The sequence below is a fragment of the Mobula hypostoma genome, chromosome X1, assembly GCF_963921235.1.
Source record: "Mobula hypostoma chromosome X1, sMobHyp1.1, whole genome shotgun sequence".
NCBI classification, from domain to species: domain Eukaryota; kingdom Metazoa; phylum Chordata; class Chondrichthyes; order Myliobatiformes; family Myliobatidae; genus Mobula; species Mobula hypostoma.
The window spans coordinates 43,652,436-43,676,185 of NC_086128.1; the positions used below are offsets into that span (position 1 = coordinate 43,652,436).

Below are 23,750 nucleotides of genomic sequence, written 5' to 3' on the forward strand. Positions count from 1 at the left end.
CTGGTCCTCCAAGGGACCTAGGGTCACTTTAGCCACCCTTTTCCACTTTATATAATTATAAATACTTTTACTATCTGTTTTTATAGTTTGTGCTAGTTTATTTTCGTAATCTTGCTTCCCTTTCTTTATTGCTCGCTTAGTGGTTCTTTGTTGCTTTTTAAAGTTTTCCCAATTTTTCAGTTTCCCACTACTCTTGGTGACTTTGTATGCATAAGCTTTTAGTTTGATGCCTTCTTTCATTTCCTTCATTACCTAAGGCTAGCTCTCCCCACCCTTACTGTCCTTGCTCTTAACTGGAATATACTTTTGAACACCGTGAAAATCTCTTTGAAAGTCTTCCACTGTTCCTCAACCATCCCACCATTTAGCCTGTATTCCCAGTCTACACTAGCCAAATCCTCCCTCATCCCAGTTTAGTCTCCATTGTTTGGGCATCATACACTGGTTTTAGATACAACCTCTATCTGTATGAGAACTCAGTCATACTGTGATCACTCTTTCCAGAGGTTCCCTAACTACAAGATCACTAATTTTACCTGCCTCATTGCACAAGACCAGATCTAAGAAAACACGTTCCCTTGTAAGTTCAGTAACATGCTATTCCAGAAAGCCGTCACGGACGCATTCTATGAAGTCCTCCTCAAGACTGCCTCAACCAACTTGGTTCACCCAATCTATGTGCAAGTCGAAGTTCCCCATGATAATTGCTGTTCCATGCTAACATTCCTCAGATATTTCTCGCTTATTGCCTGTGCCACTATAATATTATTATTCGGTAGCCGATAGACAACTCCCACCAGTGATTTTTTTTTCCCTTTACTATTCCTAATCTCTACCCAGGTGAATTCAACATTCTGCTCCTTAGATCTTATATTGTCTCTCACTATCTCCCTGATCTCACCTTAAAATAAGACCGCTCCCCACCTCTCTTACCTTCCTGCCTATCCTTCCATATTACTTGATATCCTTGGATATTTAATTCCCAGTCCTCTGCACTCTACAACCACGTCTCTGTAATGCCACTAGATCATACCCCTTTGTACTGATTTGTGCAACAAGTTCACTGACGTTGTTTCGAATATACAGGCATTCAAATAAAGTGCCCTTACACCTATTGTAATCTTTTCTTTTTTGCACTTGGCTTTTCTTCACTCCACTCTTACTTTTCTCTTTTTTTAATCTTTTGCTTCTTCTTTATCTTTATCCACACTTTTCTTTTTTACTTTATCCATATTTCTCCAATCTCTTGAACCCACATCCCTACTATTTAGTTTAAAGCCCTATCCACAGCCCTAGTTATGCGATTCACTAGGATCCAGGTCCCATCACAGCTCAGGTGGAGCCCGTCCCATTGGTACAGCTCCCTCCTTCCCCAATACTGGTGTCAGTAACCCATGAATTCAAACTCACTTCTCCCACACCAATCCCTGAGCCACACATTTAACTGTCTAATCTTCTTGACTCTATGCCAATTTGCACGTGGCTGTTTTTGGTTCTGCGTTTTGACTTAGTCCCTGGCTGCTCAAATTCCCTCAGCAGAACCTCTTTCCTCATTCTACCTATGTCATTGGTACCCACATGGAGCATGACACTGGATCTTTCGCCTCCCACTGCACAAATTCCTCTGCAGGTCAGGTAAGATGTCCCAAACCTGGGCACCAGGCAGGCACACAGCCTTCGGGACACTCTATCCTCACAATAGAGAACTCTGTCTATTCCCCTGACTATACTATCCCCAATAACCACTACATTTCTCTTCTTTCCCCCCGTTGAATGGCTCCCTGATCTGCGGTGCCACAGTTAGGTTGCTCATCTTTCCTACATCCCTCACTCTCATCCACACAGGGAGCAAGAATCTCAGACCTGTTGGACAAGCTCAAGGGCTGAGGCTCCTCCAGCACTGTCTCTTGGATCCCACTACCCTCCTCACTCGCAGTCACACCCTCTTGTCCCTGACTACTGACCAAATTTGATTGATTAAAGATATTTATCAACATTAGGAAAGCTGTAGGCCCACTCCAGTGCCAGTGTATCTGTCTTTGAATTGCAAGATTGTTGGGTTTCCCATTCTGGAGACACAAGAGACTCCAGGTTCTGAACCTGGAGGAGAAAGTGAGCTGCTGGAGGCACTCAGCAGGTCAGGTGGCATTGGTAGAGAGAAATGGAGAGTAGTGTTTTGGATTCGGACCCTTAATCTGGACTGAAAGAGTAGAAGGGAGATGGTCAGTATAAAGGGGTGAGAGGGAAGGACGGGGCAAGAACTGGCAAGCAGCTGATGGATCCAGGTAAGAAGGGTAGACAAGGGGGAAGGTGAGAATAGTGACAGAACTGATAGGTGTAGGAAACAGAGGGCTGCAGTTCATGGAATCTGATCGGGAAGGAAGGTGGAGCATGGAACGAAATAAGGGAGGTTGGGTGAGCAGGTAGGAACAGTGGCTGAAAAATTAAGGTGTTCTGTGCAGCCCTGAGGTGGGAGGTTGTTGGGGGGGGGGGTGAGTCCTTTGAGTGCAGTGCTAAACAGAGTACACTCCTGCTTTCTGAGATTGAATCAAGTAATCTTGTGAACTACATTGAAGATATCCGGTGTCCTGGCTAGTATTTATTCCTCACCAAATACATACAACATGTCTGATTGCTGTTTAGTTCATTTATTTCAGCGATTTTTTTTCCCCTCTAAGTGAGACATGTCAGTAACCATATCTTTCACTGAAATTCATCTAAGGCTTCTTGACATGATTACAGGATGCAGGTTAACATCAGACATGCATCAAGTGACAAAGGCCCTTATGAATCATTGCAGAAAAATTAGAGCAAGTGCTCAGATTGACCATTGTTGATTACTCCTGGAACATGTTCACTTCATAAAAGTAAGTCCCATGCTTAACATCTCTACTGTACATCAACTCTTCCCCACCCTGATTTGTAATGGAGGCTCCAATCTCCATCCTTCAAAAAATCCCAGTCCTCTAATAGTCAATCCTTCTCTCTCCACTTCGCTCCACAGGACACTGGGGGTCACTGAAGTCTGCAGCAATGGACCCATAAATAAAATTGTTGTTGGACTGTCATGTGATTCCTTTACAACATGCTCAATGCAGAGGGCCATATACAGCCTCTGCAATATTGGCCTTCCTATCCATCCTTTCTTATAGAACCTAAAGGAGCATAACTGTGATGAAGAGGGTTAGTATTGTGTCAAAGGTTCATTGAGTCTCTGTGGAATGTAGAAAATAACAATGAAAGACCCTTGAGCTTGTCATGTCTGCATTGACCAATCTAGGTAAATCCATCTGCCAACATGTGGTCCATATCTTTTTACTCCCTATCTGTTTATGTATATGCCTCTTAAATGTTGGTATTGTATCTGCTTTAACTACTTCATCTGGCTCCTTGTTTCAAGCAGAAACCACTCTCTGTGTTGGAAAAAATGCTTGCCTCATACACCTTTAAACATTGCACCCTTGAACCTTAAAATTACACTCTCTAGTATTTAATGCTTCAGCCCTGGGTAAAAAAAAAGACTCTATCTACCTTATTTATGACTTTCATAATTTTATATACTTCTGTCAGGTCAGTTCTGTCTTCTGTTATGCCTCTTAGCATCTGACTCCAGAGAAAACAATTCAAGTTTGTCTAATCTCTCCTTATAACTGATACTCTCTAATTCAGGCAACACCCTAATGAACTTCTTTCATCCTCTTCAAAGTATTCACATCCTTCTAGTATCGCAGTGACCAGCACATTCCACACAATAATCCATATGTGGCTTAACCAATGTTTTATACAGCTGCAATATCACTTCCCTTTTACATTCAACAGCCTGACTGATGAAGATAAGCATACCTTATGCCCTTTTACTACCATATCCATTTACGTTGCCACTTTCAGGGAGCAATGGACCTGCATGCCAACACTCTTCTGTACATCAACACACCTAAGATTCCTGCTATTTGCATTTTACTTCCCTCTTGCATTTGACCTTTCAAAGTGCAACACCTCACACTTATCTGGATCAAACTCCATCTACCATTTCTCTGTCCAAATTTCCAATAGATGTACAATTATTCCTGCTGTATCCTTTGACAACCTTCTTCACTGTTCACAGCTCCACTGATTTTTGTGTCATCTGCAAATTTAATAATCAGCCCACCTACATTTTCATCCAGGTCATTTTTATATTACAAATGACAGAGATCCCAGACCAGATCCTTCTGGAATGCCACAAGTCACAGACCTCTTGTTGGACAACACCCCTGTACTGATACCCTCTGTCTTTTATGATAACACCAATGTTGTATCTGCTCTATCCATTCACTATGGATCCCATGTGACTTAATCTTCTGGACCAGTCTACCATAAGGAAACCTTGTTAGATGCTTTACTCAATTCCAGATAGACAATATTCACTGCCCTATCCTTGTTAATCATCTTCATCGTTTCCTAAAAAAATGTAATCAAATTTGCTATACAATAGACCTATTTGGCTCATCAACCCAATCCTAGCTCTTGAGGATGTTCTGGGGTAAGCCCGCAAGTCTCTTAACTGCTAATTGAAGTACCTTTTCTGACTGTATTGTAGGATTTTGAACTGTTCTCTTACAATCTGAACAACACAAGGAGCGATTTCTTCAACAGCAATAACAATAATAGCAACTGCTGTCTATTGCTAAAGGTTTGTCACAATGGAGTGGTTTTGGAATGCATGGTGTGGGCTCTGTGTTGCCTTGGTTTGGCCAACTTTTTTTTCTCTTTTGCATCTCTTTTAGTAAAGGCCAGATTTTGCCATTTTGTTGAAAGCAGAATGAAAAGTCCAAATAGCAAGCAATGCTGCTAGCTGCCAAATTTAAACATAAGCAACCCTTTCAGATTTCCTGGGAACAGCCCAGTGAGAGCCATTTTGATGGGTCTCTGCCAGGGTTCCTAACTGCATCATGGACCGACCTTTAAAAGAAAGAAGGGCACCACACCTGAGCCTTGGCTCGTATTAGCTATCCCGGGGCATCATGATGAAGCCAAAATCTTTTTGTTCTGCTGAGAATGGTCAGAATGATTAAAAAACATAATGCAAAGCCAAAGTAAATTTATTATCAAAGTATGCATATTCCACCATGTACTACTTTGCAATTCATTTTCTTGCTGGCATTTACAGGAAAATAAAGAAATATATTAGAATGTATGGAGAACTATATGTAAATTAAGGCATCCGTTTGTCTTGGGAGACCATGGATCTGCGCCTGGAAAGTCTTCACTCTCCAGGGCGCAGGCCTGGGCAAGGTTGTATGGAAGACCAGCAGTTGCCCATGCTGCAAGTCTCCCCTCTCCACGTCACCGATGTTGTCCAAGGGAAGGACATTAGGACCCATACAGCTTGGCACCAGTGTTGTCACAGAGCAATGTGTGATTAAGTGCCTTGCTCAAGGACACAGCACGTTCCCTTGGCTGGGGCTCGAACTCACGACCTTCAGATCACTAGTCCAATGCCTTAACCACTTGGCCACGTGCCCACACTATATGTAAATAAAGACTTGACAAACAACCAACGTGCAAAAGAAGAAAAAAATTTGCAAAATAAATATGCACATAAATAAATGATACTGAGAATGTAAGTTATAGAGTCCTTGAAAGTAAGTCTGTAGGTAACCTATTCAGAGAGGGCAACCTATTCAGCATTGGGCTACAAGAATTGATGGTAAATGGGATTGAAGGGGTTACTAGCCTGAAGGGTTTACCTCCTTTGAATGCAGAGCTCAGTGACGACTTGTGCAGGAATTTCTCAATAAGAAACAATGAGTCACACAATGGTCCCTTTATTACTGTTGCAACTACACAAAATCAGGTAGAAGGGTAACGGAGAATCCAACTTTAAGGGTCTCGTTTATCTGAAATAATGATTTAACTTAATTCACTGTAGAAGTCTTTATTACACCCTTGAGAGTATCCTTTAAAAAGCTTGTTGACAGTATACTTACTGAACATTTTTGAATAAACAAAGCATTATAGCATCTTTATCAGAGCAGTTCTTTCAGGGAGATTGTGCTTTAAGCCTGCAAGTTGCTGCAAGGCAGTCCAAGGAGCGGAACACAATTGTTATTTTAGGAAACAATGTGCTCACACATCAATCACTAGCAGGTCAGAAATAATGTGGGTCAGGTAAAGCTCCATTTTCCTAGTTTGGAACAAACTCCAGTGAAAGTGTTTCCCCACTTCCTCCTTTAGACACTGATTCCTATTTTAATATCTGTACTGAAAAAATTAACCTGTATTCACAACCTGACCGATACTGCTATACATCACTCTAGCTTCTTCATTACATTCAGCAAAGGGAGAGAGGCCACTACAAGTTGCATACAAATCCAAGTCCTTTCCCTGCTCCACTGCACCATTACACAATCCATCAGCTGATTTTTTTTCTTCCTGACACTTGTCCCCTCTGTCATCACAGTTAAGCAGTGCAGTGTCAGATGTGGAGACTGTGCCCAAATCTCTCGGCAGGGTCTTAATCAAAAAGAAATCAGTTTGTGGAGAAGTATAGCACCAGTGTAAGACCATAGACATAGGAGCAGAATTAGGCCACTCAGCCCATTGAATCTGCTCTGCCATTCCATCATGGCTGATTTATTATCTCTCTCAACCCCATTCTCCTGCCTTCTCCCTGTAACGTTTGACACCCTGACTAATCAAGAATTTATCAACCTCTGCTTTAAATATATTCAGTGACTTGGCCTCTACAGCTGTTTGTGGCAATGAATTCCACAGATTCACCACCTAAAGAAACTCCTCCTCATCACTGTTCTAAATGGATGTCCTTCTATTCTGAGGCTGTGCCCTCTGGTCTGAGACTCACACACTATCGGAAACATCCTCTCTGCGTACCCTCGGTTGAGAGCTTTCAATATTCGAAAGGTTCAATGAGATCCTCTCCCCCACCTCTCCCTTCTAAACTCCAGTGAGTACAGGCCCAGATCCATCAAACACTCCTCATGAGTTGACCCTTACATTCCCGGAATCATTCACGTAATCCTCCTCTGGACCTGCTCTAATGCCAGCACACCGTTTCTTAGATAAGGGGACTAAAGCTGTTCACAATACTCCAAGTGCAGTATGACCAGTGCCTTAAAAAGTTCAGCATCACATCCTTGCTCTTATGTTCTAGTATCCTCTCGAAATGAATGCTAACATTGCATTCGCCTTCCATACCACTGACTCAATATGCAAGTTAACCTTTAGGGAATCCTGCACAAGGACTCCCAAGTCCTTTGCACCTCGAATTTCTGGAATTTTTCCCTGTTTAGAAAATAGTGTACACTTTTATTTCTTCTACGAAAATGTATGGCATACACTTCCCTACATTATATTCCATCTGCCACCTCTTTTCCCATTTTCCCAGTTTGTCATGAGTCTTTCTGCAGACTGCATGCTTCCTCAACACTATCTACCCTTCGGCTTATCTCTGTATCATCTGCAAACTTAGCCACAAAGCCATCAATTCCGTCATCTAAATCATTGACGCATAATATGAAAAGAAGCTGTCGCAAGACTCAACCTTGCAGAACACTACTAGTCACTAGCAGCCAACCAGAAAAAGCCGTGTTTTTTCCAGCTCTTTGCTTCCTGCCAGTCAGCCAGTCTTCTATCCATGCAAATATCTTTCCTGTAATACCATGGGCTCTTATTTTGTTAAGCAGCCTCATGTACAGTCCCTTGTCAAATGCCATCTGAAAATCCAAGTGAACAACATCCAGTGACTCTCCTTTATATCCTGCCTGTTATTTCCTCAAAGAATTCCAGCAGATTTGTCAGGCAAAATTTCCCCTGAAGGAAACCATGCTGAGTTAGGCCTACTTTATCATTCGCCTCCAAGTACCCTGAAACTTCATCCTTAATAATGGACTCCAATATCTTCCCTATACTGAAGCCAGGTGTTGTCCATGTGATCCAAATCTAACTTCAAACCTTTCAGCTTCCCAAGCACCTTCTTCTTAGTAATAGCAACTACTCTCACTTCTGCCCCCTGACATTCTTGAATTTCCGGCATACTGTTAGTGTCTTCTGAAGACTGATGCCAAACATTCATTAAGCTTGTCTGCCATTTCTTTGGCCCCCAATAATACCTTAAGTAATATTGAGCATATTCCAATGGATATAAATAATTGAGGTGTAATATTTTCAAGCATCATTCTAACACCATTGTATAAAGTTATAATTTCACTCAGTGAGAGCCGATCCTTCAGTACAAAAGTCAAAAAACCATACAGCATGGAAATGAGTCCTTTGCCCATTGAGTCTGCACTGACCAACAAGCACCCATTTACACTAATCTAGAATGGTTGGGGGGTGGGAATCAAATTAAAGCGGCTAGGTGTGAGGAGGTTAGTTCACAACAGAGGGATGGGAACCAGTGCAGAGAGACAGAGGGGTGTAAAGTGAGCGTAGAAGCAAAAAGTACAAAGGGGAAAAGTAAAAGTGGCAGGCCGACAAATCCAGGGCAAGCATTAAAAAGGGCTAAGAGAGTTGTAAAAGAGTGCCTGAAGGCTTTATGTGTCAATGCAAGGAGCATTCGTAATAAGGTGGATGAATTGAAAGTGCAGATTGTTATTAATGATTATGATATAGTTGGGATCACAGAGACATGGCTCCAGGGTGACCAGGGATGGGAGCTCAACGTTCAGGGATATTCAATATTCAGGAGGGATAGACACGAAGGAAGGGGAGGTGGGGTGGCGTTGCTGGTTAAAAAAGAGATTAACGCAATAGAAAGGAAGGACATAAGCCGGGAAGATGTGGAATCGATATGGGTAGAGCTGCGTAACACTAAGGGGCAGAAGACGCTGGTGGGAGTTGTGTACAGGCCACCTAACAGTAGTAGTGAGGTCGGAGATGGTATTAAACAGGAAATTAGAAATGTGTGCAATAAAGGAACAGCAGTTATAATGGGTGACTTCAATCTACATGTAGACTGGGTGAACCAAATTGGTAAAGGTGCTGAGGAAGAGGATTTCTTGGAATGTATGCGAGATGGTTTTTTGAACCAACATGTCAAGGAACCGACTAGAGAGCAGGCTATTCTGGACTGGGTTTTGAGCAATGAGGAAGGGTTAATTAGCGATCTTGTCGTGAGAGGCCCCTTGGGTAAGAGTGACCATAATATGGTGGAATTCTTCATTAACATGGAGAGTGACGTAGTTAATTCAGAAACAAAGGTTCTGAACTTAAAGAGGGGTAACTTTGAAGGTATGAGACATGAATTAGCTAAGATAGACTGGCAAATGACACTTCAAGGATTGACGGTGGATATGCAATGGCAGGCATTTAAAGGTTGCATGGATGAACTACAACAATTGTTCATCCCAGTTTGGCAAAAGAATAAATCAAGGAAGGTAGTGCACCCGTGGCTGACAAGAGAAATTAGGGATAGTATCAATTCCAAAGAAGTAGCATACAAATTAGCCAGAGAAAGTGGCTCACCTGAGGACTGGGAGAAATTCAGAGTTCAGCAGAGGAGGACAAAGGGCTTAATTAGGAAGGGGAAAAAAGATTATGAGAGAAAACTGGCAGAGAACATAAAAATGGACTGTAAAAGCTTTTATAGATATGTAAAAAGGAAAAGACTGATAAAGACAAATGTAGGTCCCCTGCAAACAGAAACAGGTGAATTGATTATGGGGAGCAAGGACATGGCAGACCAATTGAATAATTACTTTGGTTCTGTCTTCACTAAGGAGGACATAAATAATCTTCCAGAAATAGTAAGGGACAGAGGGTCCAGTGAGATGGAGGAACTGAGCGAAATACATGTTAGTAGGGAAGTGGTGTTAGGTAAATTGAAGGGATTGAAGGCAGATAAATCCCCAGGGCCAGATGGTCTGCATCCCAGAGTGCTTAAGGAAGTGGCCCAAGAAATAGTGGATGCATTAGTGATAATTTTTCAAAACTCGTTAGATTCTGGACTAGTTCCTGAGGATTGGAGGGTGGCTAATGTAACCCCACTTTTTAAAAAAGGAGGGAGAGAGAAACCGGGGAATTATAGGCCGGTTAGCCTAACGTCGGTGGTGGGGAAACTGCTGGAGTCAGTTATCAAGGATGTGATAACAGCACATTTGGAAAGCGGTGAAATGATCGGACAAAGTCAGCATGGATTTGTGAAAGGAAAATCATGTCTGACGAATCTCATAGAATTTTTTGAGGATGTAACTAGTAGAGTGGATAGGGGAGAACCAGTGGATGTGGTATATTTGGATTTTCAAAAGGCTTTTGACAAGGTCCCACATAGGAGATTAGTGTGCAAACTTAAAGCACACGGTATTGGGGGTAAGGTATTGGTGTGGGTGGAGAATTGGTTAGCAGACAGGAAGCAAAGAGTGGGAATAAACGGGACCTTTTCAGAATGGCAGGCGGTGACTAGTGGGGTACCGCAAGGCTCAGTGCTGGGACCCCAGTTGTTTACAATATATATTAATGACTTGGATGAGGGAATTAAATGCAGCATCTCCAAGTTTGCGGATGACACGAAGCTGGGTGGCAGTGTTAGCAGTGAGGAGGATGCTAAGAGGATGCAGGGTGACTTGGATAGGTTGGGTGAGTGGGCAAACTCATGGCAGATGCAATTTAATGTGGATAAATGTGAAGTTATCCACTTTGGTGGCAAAAATAGGAAAACAGATTATTATCTGAATGGTGGCCGATTAGGAAAAGGGGAGGTGCAACGAGACCTGGGTGTCATTATACACCAGTCATTGAAAGTGGGCATGCAGGTACAGCAGGCGGTGAAAAAGGCGAACGGTATGCTGGCATTTATAGCGAGAGGATTCGAGTACAGGAGCAGGGAGGTACTACTGCAGTTGTACAAGGCCTTGGTGAGACCACACCTGGAGTATTGTGTGCAGTTTTGGTCCCCTAATCTGAGGAAAGACATCTTTGCCATAGAGGGAGTACAAAGAAGGTTCACCAGATTGATTCCTGGGATGGCAGGTCTTTCATATGAAGAAAGACTGGATGAACTGGGCTTGTACTCGTTGGAATTTAGAAGATTGAGGGGGGATCTGATTGAAACGTATAAGATCCTAAAGGGATTGGACAGGCTAGATGCAGGAAGATTGTTCCCGATGTTGGGGAGGTCTAGAACGAGGGGTCACAGTTTGAGGATAGAGGGGAAGCCTTTTAGGACCGAGGTTAGGAAAAACTTCTTCACACAGAGAGTGGTGAATCTGTGGAATTCTCTGCCACAGCAAACTGTTGAGGCCAGTTCATTAGCTATGTTTAAAAGGAAGTTAGATATGGCCCTTGTGGCTACAGGGGTCAGGGGGTATGGAGGGAAGGCTGGGTTCTGAGTTGGATGATCAGCCATGATCATAATAAATGGCGGTGCAGGCTCGAAGGGCCGAATGGCCTACTCCTGCACCTATTTTCTATGTTTCTATGTTTCTATCCCACACTAAGCCTAGTCTATCCTCCCCATGATCCCATCAACTCCCCCCAGACACTACTGCTTAGCCACACTCTAGAACCAATTTAGAGTGGCCACTGCATCTTTGCGATGTGGGAGAAAACTGTAGAAAACTGTAGCATCCAGAAGAAACTCATGTAGTCATAAGGAGAAGGTGCAGGCTCCTTACAGACAGCACCGGAGGTCAGAAGGGTTGTTAGAACGCTACACACACACACACACACACACACACACACACACACATACACACATACACACATACACACATACACACACACACACACACACACACACACACAGCCGGTACATGTGAACAAGAGTTTGAGGTAGATTTACAGGCTGCTGTGTGGCTGCGGTACGTTCTGCCATGTGGGAACTCAGTTCCTGGTTGCAGTTCCAACCTGCGAACTATTCGGGTTATGACCAGCTCTCAGAACCAGAACCTGGGATAGACCTGTAGATGTTTACATGCCTGTCTGTCTTCATATGCAGAGTCGTAGCTTAATTCCAATGAGGAACTGCATGTAAAAAGTGTTCCTGAGGTCTGATGGATGGACTTTACTAAGTAGTTTGGGTATTCTAAGACTGTAAACAACTTTCCTAGCTGATCTTAACTGTGACAAATTACCTGGAGGAAAATATGGCTCTGCCCTTACATAGGAGAAACTGTACCTAAAGCCTCCTCGGGGCAGCCATAGTGTGATGTTTGATGACACAACCTTGTAACATAAACATCACACTCCAACTAGAAGGATTGGAAATTCTACTTTCAGATTTTGGAGATCCAAATTGCAAGTTTTAAGAGTCTGAAATTCTAAAGGTTTCAAGTGAACAAAAGGAAACTGGACATCCTAATTCATACAAGTTGGGAGCAGAGTTGGCCATTCTACCTCTCAGACCTGCTCCACCATTCAATAAGATCTCACTGATCTGACGTAAACTCTGCTCCTGCCCTAGTCACCTCATTGCTTATCATGAATCTATCCACCTCTACTTTCAAAATATTCTACTTCTGCTGCCCTTTGGGAAAGAGCATTCCTGGAGAAAGTTACAAATTGAACTTTGCATCCCCTTCTCTTTGCTTGGTACACAGTTGATTTGGCAATGTAAAAGTTGAGTCATTAAAATGGTAGTTGTCACTGTAGTCTTTATTTTATTTTGTTTGTGTTACTTGCCCTTATAGGCTTCACAGAAACTCAATCATCTATTAAAAAGTTGGTACTTGGTTACATGAGTCAATCACAGTAGGGAAATTACAGTCCCAGCAGCTGTGTTGGCCCTCTGACACATTGATGAAGCACTTCCATGGTGAGCAGAAGGGCTGTGTCAGAGGTAAATAATTTCATGTCCTTGGGTCCAATTTGGGGTCATGTTCCCACACAGTTAATCTATGTGTGCGACTGAAGAAGTGACTCCAAGTCCTCATGCCTGCTATTATGAGAACTGTTTACTAGTTAATATACTATCTGTGTGCAGATGTAACAAAAGCAACATAATGATTTCAGTTACTGGGGAAACAATTTTATCACTTTCTCACATGAAGCAGACAGCAACACAAAATGAGTTAGTACTTTATTTTCAGATTCATCATCAGTATGCAAGTTTAGTTATGACATAACCTTGCCAGAAGGAGTCTGGTCTTACCGCCGACTGCCTTTACTACTTCAGCTATCGATCTAACTTCTCCAAGATTCCCTTTTCATCCTGGTGACTACTATAATGTGACCAGAAAATGTATGGCAGAGCTGTAATTCGATCCACTAACAGAATACTGCAGGTGCTGGGAATCTTAAATGCTGGAAACACTCAGCAGCCCGGTCCGGATCTGTGGCAAGAGACAGAGTTAACACTTCAGGCCAATTATATTTCCTGAGAATCTACTGCTTATCAATACCCAATATCTTGGTGTAGCAACAGCATAACCTTCCTTCTAGGCCTCTGCCAACACTACTGTTTCAGGGACAGTTTGCTGGAGAGACTGAGCCACAGCCACAGTCACTGTCAAAGGTTAAGCTGGACTAATGAATGGCCCATGATGGGGCCAATTTATCACTGTTTCAGTTCATGTTCCTGGTATTCCCAAATCACTCTGCGTAGCTAGTACAATGTTGTCCACGGGAAAGGTATTTCTCCAATAGTACATCACCAAATCCACCATCATTGAATTGTAATTTCATAATTAGACTCCACCCCTCCACACCCCCACAACCACTACTTTATCATTTTCTGTTAGAGTCACTTTATCCACAGACACTCCTCTGCCTAGCATCACTTTATAGACATGCAATCAATCTATGCAAAGAAGCTACCTTATTTATATTTGTTGTGTTTTTTTTATTATTGTGTTCTTTACCTTACTGTTTTTTTTTGTGCTGCACCAGATCCAGAATAACAATTATTTTGTTCTCCTTTGCACTTGTTTACTGGAAATGACATTAACAATCTTGAATCTTGAATTATCCAGATATGAGTCATATGATTACAGGATTGTGTAGTTTAAAGTATTTCAGTCATTGCAAATGGACAGCAAGTCCAACTTGCACTGACTATTAAAACAAAGATCTAATAGAATGTGATCTACCATTTTCTAGACCAAAATGAAATCTTTTAAAGCAGATGTAAAACTGTCATGACCATCAGGTACTTCAGAATCAGGTTTATTATCACTGCCATGTATCGTGAAATTTGTTAACTTAGCAGCAGCAGTTCAATGCAATGTATAATATAGAAGAAAGAAAAAAAATAACAAATAAGTAAATCAATTACAGTATACATATATTGAATAGATTAAAAATCATGCAAAAAACAGAAATAATATATATTAAAAAGTGAGATAGTGTTCAAGGATTCAATGTCCATTTAAGAATTGGATGATAGAGAGGAAGAAGATGTTCCTGAATCTCTGAGTGTGTGCCTTCAGGCTTCTGTACCTCCTGGCTGATGGTAACAGTGAGAAAAGGGCATGCCCTGGGTGCTGGAGGTCCTTAGTAATAGACGCTGCCTTTCTGAGACACTGCTCCCTGAAGATGTCCTTGGTAATTTGTAGACTAGTACCCAAGATGGAGCCGACTAGATTTACAACTCTCTGCAGCTTCCTTTGGCCCTGTGCTGTAGCCCCCTCCCCCCTCCCAAGTACCAGACAGTGATGCAGCCCGTCAGAATGCTCTCCACAGTACATCTATAGAAGTTTTTGAGTGTATTTGTTGACATGCCAAATCTCTTCAAACCCCTAATGAAGTATAGTCACTGTCTTGCCTTCTTTATAACTGTATCAATATGTTGGGACCAGCTTAGATCCTCAGAGATCTTGACACCCAGGAACTTGAAGCTGTTCACTCTCTCCACTTCTGATCCCCCTATGAGGATTGGTATGTGCTCCTTCGTCTTACCCTTCCTAAAGTCCATAATCAGCTCTTTCGTCTTACTGACGTTGAGTGCCAGGTTGTTGCTGTGACACCACTCCACTAGTTGGCATATCTCACTCCTGTACGCCCTCTCGTCACCACCTGAGATTTTACCAGCAATGGTTGTATCATCAGCAAATTTATAGATGGTATTTGAGCAATGCCCAGCCACACAGTCATGGGTATAGAGAGAGAGTAGAGCAGTGGGCTAAGCACACACTCCTGAGGTGCACCAGTGTCAGCGAGGAGGATATGTTATCATTAATCCGCACAGATTGTGGTCTTCCAGTTAGGAAGTCGAGGATCCAATCACAGAGGGAGGTACAGAGGCCCAGGTTCTGTAACTTCTCAATCAGGATTGTGGGGATGATGGCATTAAATGCTGAGCTATAGTCGACGAACAGCATCCTGACATAGGTGTTTGTGTTGTCCAGGTGGTCTAAAGCTGTGTGAAAAGCCATCGTGATTTTGTCTGCCATTGACCTATTGTGGTGATAGGCAAATTGCAATGGGTCCAGGTCCTTGCTGAGGCAGGAGTTCAGTCTAGCCATAACCAACTTCTCAAAGCATTTCATCACTGTAGACGTGAGTGCTACCGGGCGATAATCTTTAAAACAGCTCACATTATTCTTCTTAGGCACTGGTATAATTGTTGCCTTTTTGAAGCAAGTGGGAACTTCCGCCCATAGCAGTGAGAGGTTGAAAATATCCTTGAATACTCCCGCCAGTTGGTTGGCACAGGTTTTCAGAGCCTTACCAGGTACTCCATTGGGACCTTCTGCCTTGCGAGGGATCACTCTCTTTAAAGATAGCCTAACATTGGCCTCTGAGACAGAGATCACAGGGTTATCAGGTGCAGCAGGGATCTTCACAGCTGTAGTTGTGTTCTCCCTTTCAAAGCGGGCATAGAAGGCGTTGAGTTCATCTGGTAGTAAAGCATCGCTGCCATTCATACTATTGGGAGGGAGGGGATTTCACTTTGTAGGAAGTAATGTCTTGCAAACCCTGCCAGAGTTGCCGTGCATCCGATGTCGCCTCTAACCTCATTCGAAATTGTCTCTTCACCCTTGAAATATCCCTCCACAAGTCATAGCTGGTTTTCTGGTACAGGCCTGGGTTGCCAGACTTGAATGCCACAGATCTAGCCTTCAGCAGCCGATCTACCTCCTTGTTCATCCACAGCATTTGGTTTGGGAATGTACAGTAAGTCTTTGTGGGCACACACTCATCCATACAGGTTTTAATGAAGTCGGTAACAACTATAGCATACTCATCCAGGTTCAAAGATGAATCCCTGAATATAGTGCAGTCCACCGACTCAAAGCTGTCCTGTCAGCACTCCTGTGCTTCCCTTGTCCAAACCTTCTTAGTCCTCACTACTGGTGCTGCAGTCTTCAGTCTCTGCCTATACTCAGGGAGTAGAAGTACAGTCAGGTGATCAGACTTCCCGAAGTGAGGGTGTGGAATAGCACGGTAGGCAATCTTGATGGTGGTGTAACAATGGTCCAGTGTGTTGTTTCTTCTGGTATTGCAAGTGATCTGTTGATGGTAATTGCTTAGTGATTTTTTTCAGACTGGCCTGGTTAAAATCCCCCAAAACGATGGTGAAGGCTTTAGGGTACGCTGTTTTGTGTATGTTGATCCCATTGCTCAGATCATCTAAAGCCTGATTGACATTAGCCTGAGGTGGAATGTATACTGCTACCAAACTGACCCTGGAGAACTCCCATGGTAGGCAAAAAAGACGGCACTTTACTGCTAGATATTCCCAGTCTGGTGAGCAGAACTGGGACAGCACTGATATATTTGTGCACCAAGAAGAGTTGATCATGATGCATACTCCTCAGGAGGCATACCTAACATAAACCTGGCACCCCAAGTCAAGTCAAGTCACTTTTTATTGTCATTTCGACCATAACTGCTGGTACAGTGCACAGTAAAAACGAGACAAAGTTTTTCAGGACCATGGTGCTACATGAAACAATATAAAAACTACACTGAACTATATAAAAACTACACTAGACTACAGACCTACCCAGGACTGCATAAAGTGCACAAAACTGTGCAGGCATTACAATAAATAATGAACAAGACAATAAGCACAGTAGAGGGCAGTAGATTGGTGTCAGTCCAGGCTCTGGGTATTGAGGGGTCTGATGGCTTGGGGGAAGAAACTGTTACATAGTCTGGTTGTGAGAGCCCAAATGCTTCAGTGCCTTTTGCCAGATGGCAGGAGGGAGAAGAGTTTGTATGAGGGGTGTGTGGGGTCCTTCATAATGCTGTTTGCTTTACGGATGCAGCGTGTGGTGTAAATGTCTGTAATGGCGGGAAGAGAGACCCCGATGATCTTCTCAGCTGACCTCACTATCCGCTGCAGGGTCTTGCGATCTGAGATGGTGCAATTTCCGAACCAGGCAGTGATGCAGCTGCTCAGGATGCTCTCAATACAACCTCTGTCGAATGTGGTGAGGATCGGGGGGGTGGGAGATGGACTTTTCTCAGCCTTCGCAGAAAGTAGAGATGCTGCTGGGCTTTCTTTGCTATGGAGCTGGTGTTGAGGGACCAGGTGTGATTCTCTGCCAGGTGAACACCAAGAAATTTGGTGCTGTTAATGATCTCTACGGAGGAGTCGTCAATGTTCAGCAGAGAGTGGTTGCTCCGTGTCCTCCTGAAGTCAACACCATCTCTTTTGTTTTGTTCACATTCAGAGACAGGTTGTTGGCTCTGCACCAGTCCATTAGCCGCTGCACCTCCTCTCCATATGCTGACTTGTCATTCTCGCTGATGAGACCCACCACGGTCGTGTCATCGGCAAACTTGATGATGTGGTTCGAGCTGTGTGTTGCAGCACAATCGTGGGTCAGCAGAGTGAACAGCAGTGGACTGAGCACACAGCCCTGGGGGGCCCCCGTGCTCAGTGTGATGGTGCTGGAGTTGCTGCTTCCAATCCGGACTGACTGATGTCTCCCACTCAGGAAGTCTAGGATTCACTTGCAGAGGGAGGTGTTCAGGCCCAGTAGGCTCAGCTTTCCAATCAGTTTCTGAGGAATGATTGTGTTGAATGCTGAACTGAAGTCTGTGAACAGAATTCAAATGTATGTGTCTTTTTTGTCCAGAGTGGTTAGGGCCAGGTGGAGGGTGATGGCAATGGCGTCGTCAATACCCACAGTGATATTCATCTTTCTCATTTCCTTTATTTCCATATACTTAAGAAATTATAAGTATTTGTATCCAAATATTCCAAATATGAATTGTGCTTGGCTCCCTAGTGTGCCTCGATTTTAAATTTAGGGAACAGGATTTTCTGTAAAATGTGGTCCACATTCATAAAGAGGGAGCCTTTGCTGACACCTGGTGGTGACATAAGGAACATTCTTCAGCAGTCATGTTACCCAGTGTTGTTTGATTAGGTAAGACACAGATACTGCTGCCCTCCCTCTGTTTCCTGCAGTGAAATTTGATTTGCAAAATAGGTGATTAATTCAAAGACTTGCCCTGAAAAAAACAAGGCATGCCCACAGACACGAGGAATTCTGCAGATGCTGGAAATTCAAGCAACACACATCAAAGTTGCTGGTGAACGCAGCAGGCCAGGCAGCATCTCTAGGAAGAGGTACAGTTGACGTTTGTTCCAAGAGATGCTGCCTGGCCTGCTGCGTTCACCAGCAAATTGATGTGTGTTGCATGCCCACAGAGGTGCTTTGAGAGCCTGGTTAAAGCTTACTGCTGTCAAAAGCATTGATAAACTTTTACAAACATGGGAATTGTATTGACTTTAAACATGCCATGTAAAATTAAAATCTTGTTAAAAGGTGCAAGTAAATACATTTTTAAAAGATTGAAACTGGAATATTAGGCATAATTTAGAAAGCACTTCAAAGCAATAAAATGTGGGTTAACAACTGAATACGATCTTTTTATAAAGTCTTAGAGCAGGATGACAAGCTATTCAGTCCACTGAATATGTGTTGACCATCAATATGCTTAGTTTCATTCCATTAACAAAAGGGAGTGTGAATTGAAAGTTACCCACAGGGCCGGATTAAACTAGTGCTGGGTTTGTAGCATATCTTATAAAGGGGCCCTAAATTTTAAAAATGCACATAAATATTAAAACATAAATTATTTACTTGCATAGTAAAGTAATTCAACCTTTTCATTTGCTGTACAGCCAGATAATATGACAAATGTCTGACACCTCAGTAATAGTATTACTTACATGTAGGTATCAATTTCAAATGTCAAAAGTAACAAAACTACAATTTAAAAGTTACATTTTCTAGATTTAGCTTGAGCAAATTTGATGATACTGGAAATGTCTATTTCACGCAGAAGTTCATGTTCAATGCTCATTAGAGTGAGATTGTTCAATCTGTTTTGACCCATGGTGCTCCTTAGTCCATTTTTAATCCTTTTCAGTTTTGAAAATGAGCGTTCTCCACTGCAGCAGGTAACCATGATTGACAAACAGATGCACAAGGCATTTTCTACATTTGGAAAACATGACTCCAAAGAATTGTCAGTTATCAAACGGTACAACTGTAACTCTACAAGGTCTTGTTTGGTGTCAATATGAGAAGCAAGATCAGTTTTCAACAGTCCAATAAACCGCACAAATTCTTCATTAAGACTTTCTTCCCGATCTTCCGCATATGATTTAATAAGATATGATGACCTCTTTACGATCTCTTCAGGGGTAAACAACTAACTGATGAAGGAATCCAAAAACACCATTCACCTTTAGATAAGCTCTCTGCCTTTTTGACAGGGCAGGAAGCAAGCTGTCAATAATGGCAAGAAATGTTCGGCTTTTAAACTTCTGAGAAGGCATTTGAGATTCAACAAGTGGATCAAGAGTGCTGGAACCACTGAAGTCATCATATGCGTGATTTTACTTGTGTTTTCTTCAAGTTTGCTATTGATAATCTTCGCACTTAGTCAGATCCTTGGCTTTCTGCTCAATGTCTGGAAAAAGTAGACTGCATAGCTTGAATATATCCATGCAAGGATTCATAGAGTGCACAAGCTGTGTTCAAGTCTTGGCCAGAAGATTGCAAAGAAGCACTGGTCATTTGAAAATGCTGTAATACTTGATCCAACAATATGACCATTATTCCTGTTTCCAACTTCATCATGGTTGAAAGTAGTCCATGAGCCTGTTGTCGACACTCTGCCTTCTGATCATTGTTATTTGAAATGTCATCCAAGAGTTGTTTTATTGCAGAAAAGCTGTATAAAAGTGCTTTTGTTGCATCTGCATGAGCTGACCACCTGGTATCTGACATTCTTTTCACGATGGGCAAATGAGCTCCACCGTCAGATAATGCAGCAGAAGGATGATCCCACCGATACGTAGAAGCAGAAAAAAATGTGTACAGGCTTTCTACAAATCGAAAGAAAATTAATGCTTCTTGACTACATTCAGCAGCACAGTTCCCAACCAAATTTAGTGAATGTGCAGAACATGGAATGTAATCCGCAAACTCATTCAGTTCTTTAATTCGTGCTTGTAAGCCACTAAACTTGCCACTCATGTTGCTGGCATTGTCATAACTTTGACTATGGCCATCTTTTATATCAATGTCATTTTCCTTTAAAATGTCAAGTAAACTTTGAGCAAGCTGTTCAGCACTATAACCTTCCATATCCAAAAACTTCACAAATCTTTCAACTGGTCCAGACGGCAAAACATAGCGCACAGTCAAAATCAGCGGAGCCCCTTCCAGCGGCGTAACAGCGCACACTGCAGCAGCTTGAGAGCATGGGAGATAGCACAAAGGTCACCAGGACACAGCAAGGAGCCAACATACACCAGCACACACATACTATGCAGCATGCAGCTCCCCCGACATGAAAACAACAGCGTTGCCAGATTGTCATGAGAATACGGTGAGATGCCGATTTCACCAGACTGCAGCTTGCAAGCATTTAGTGTGGGGCCCTCGAAAATGCAGGACCCATCGCATATGCTACTTTTGCTACTGGGTTAATCCGGCCCTGGTTACCCCTCTTCATTGTAGCCACTCCTCTCAATTAATATGAATGCAGTATCGAATCCATTAGGATCGAACCTTGTGCAGATTCAGCAAGACTGCAGGAAGACGGTAGAGATACTGCTAGATTCAATGATTCTGTTTGATAGCTATGCAAACCTTTGGAAGCTTCAGAAACTCCACACCTGGGTTGTGTCACTGTGTCATATTCATACTGAAGAAAAACATTTGACCTAGTTACCCTAAAAGAAGTCTTTGGAATTGTCTGCCTGCACCCCCATCCTCGAAGCATGTGAACCAATGGTTGGAAAGGCATGTAATAGTTTCTCATACAAAGGTTACTGTAAAGAAGTGTTACAGAAGTAAATTTTCCATGTTTATTTCAAAGGACGTCTGGCTGGAAATGAAGAATATGCATATGTTTCCTCTGATTAACTAGCAGGAAAACGAGCGTTATAGTCTTCAAGGGCCATCTAACATCATGTTCTGATGTAGCTCTCAACACAAAATGTTAACATTTCCTTTACCCTCTGCAGTTGCTGCTCGATCCACTGAGTTTCTCCAGCAGATTGTTTGTTGATCCAGATTTCAGCCTCTGCAGTTTCTTGTCTTTCCATCTATTGATCGTAGTTTTCGTTCCCTCTCTGTGCCTGAACCAGAGTGCCTGCTTCCTTCTATTCTAGTTAGCCCAGAGATGAGCTTGCTCTTTTATATTTCCACAATCGCATGCTACCGCTTTCTCAGGTCACCTGCCCATAAAATCCCCATCCACATACTTGTCACTTCAGGATATGATTACATCAATGTTTTCCCATCTAACTTCCCATTCACCACCTTCCAAACGCTTGCACTCATCCAAAACTGTGTGATCCTTGCATGGTGTGCAGCCGTCATTGGTCTCTGCTGCGCCATCACTGTCTGGATTTTAAAACACATATCCTCATGTTCAACGCACTCCATTATCTTCTACGTCAGTACCAGCCCTACCAACCTCCTAATACTCTGTGTTATCCCAGTTCTGGGACCTTGCTTCAAGATGTGTTTTGTACTTTCCATTAACTTTCTTCAATTCAATTCCAAAATGTTGGAGTTACCATCTCTCCTTCTTTAGGATGCTTCTTAAATTAAAACCAAGCCCTGGCAACTAAGTTCTTGGGCATCAGAAATATTAGCTCCTTAGTGTGCATAATTTAATCAGCTGTTGCCCAGTAATAGTTGGGTATCTTGTGATATTTAATTAATACCTTGTGGGTGATTTATGAATATTGCAGTTAAAAATGCTATACAAATGTAAGTTGTTTTAACACCAGCTGGAGGATTTATTGGTGTAAATACAATTGGTGTAAATATCATTGTGTAAATACAAATGTAACTTGTTATGTTCTCCTTGTTTAATTGACAGCAACTTCATTGTATTATAAAATTCTTCTAAAGGAATCAGGTTATTGCCTCTTCCCAAAAAATAAAGAGCCAAATCTTGTTGCTATTGTAAAACAGTACAGCGCATAAGAAAATGGAATTCTAATCTATATACACAGCAGTAATTTAAGATATTTCTGTCAATGAAAACCCTTTTATTAATATTGTATGACTGGTGTCTTATGATTGCAGTTTCAGGCAACTTTAGCTTGGTACACTTGAATGGAATATATCACGTTGAATTAAGCAAAATGCTGGAAATACTTAGGAGATCTGACAGTGTCTGTGAAGAATGAGACATTAAATGCTTCAAATCAATAATCTTTCCTTTGAAAGACTAAATCTGCTTTTAACTTTGATATATTGTTAAGCATATATACAGCAGTATCATTTAGCTTGATATTTCCCCATAACAAATTCAAAGTTCAAAGTAAAATTTATTATCAGAGTACATACATGTCACCACATACAGCTGAGATTCTTTTTCTGTGGGCATACTTAGCAAATCTATAGAACAGTAACTGTAAATATCAGGAACTGTTAACTTAAACAGTACAAATGCAGATATAAAATAATAGCAATAAATAAGAGCATGAAATAACAATCTAACAAAGTCCTTAAATGAGTGTAGTTATCCCCTTTTGTTCAAGAGCCTGATGTTTGAGGGGTAGTAACTGTTCTTGAACCTGGTGGTACGAGTCCCGAGGCACCTGTACCTTCTACCCGATGGCAGCAACGAGAAAAGAGCATTGCCTGGGTGGTGAGGATCTTTGATGATTGATGCTGCTTTTCTATGGCAACGTTTCATGTAGATATGCTCAATGGTTGGGACGGTTTTACCTGTGATGTACTGAGCTGAATCCACTACCTTTTGTAGGATTTCCACTCAAAGGCATTGGTGTTCCCATACCGGGCTGTAATGCAGCCAGTCAGCACACTTTCCACCACACATCTATAGAAGTCTATCCAAGGTTTTTGATGACATGCCAAATCTTCACAGACTCCTGAGGAAGTAGAGATGCTATTATGCTTCCTTCGCAATAATATTTATATGATGGGTCCGGGACAGGTCCTCTGAGACAGTGACACCCAGGAATTTAAAGTTACTGACCCTGTCCACCTCTGATCCTCTGATGATTACTGGCTCATGGACCTCTGGTTTCCCTCTCCTGAAATCTACAATCAATTCCTTGGTCTTAGTGATGTTGAGTGGGGCAAAATATGCTCCAAGCTGCTTCTGGTCATGTAGTAAAAGTAATTACAAACTTTATGGATTAAAATTTAATATCTGCTTAGCAAAATAAGTCACATACCATAAGTATGTAACGTATTGAAGTAGGATTGCTGGCATTTTTAAAAGGGGCTTGCCACTTCCTATTCTGCATGAGAATCTGGGATGAAATTGCTAGATAAATCACAATGTGTTATGTGTTCTGATGGTTGCAGTTTTGATACTTGAACAATGCAATGTGTGGTTTATGTAGCAGAATA

General features: G+C 42.2%; 1 protein-coding gene across 3 annotated transcripts in view; it reads left to right on the top strand.

Annotated features, from left to right (window-relative positions):
* The window catches only part of LOC134340455 (neurabin-2-like), a 257,627-nt gene that overhangs the window by 197,828 nt on the left and 36,049 nt on the right, over positions 1 to 23,750 (top strand). The window lies entirely within an intron of this gene.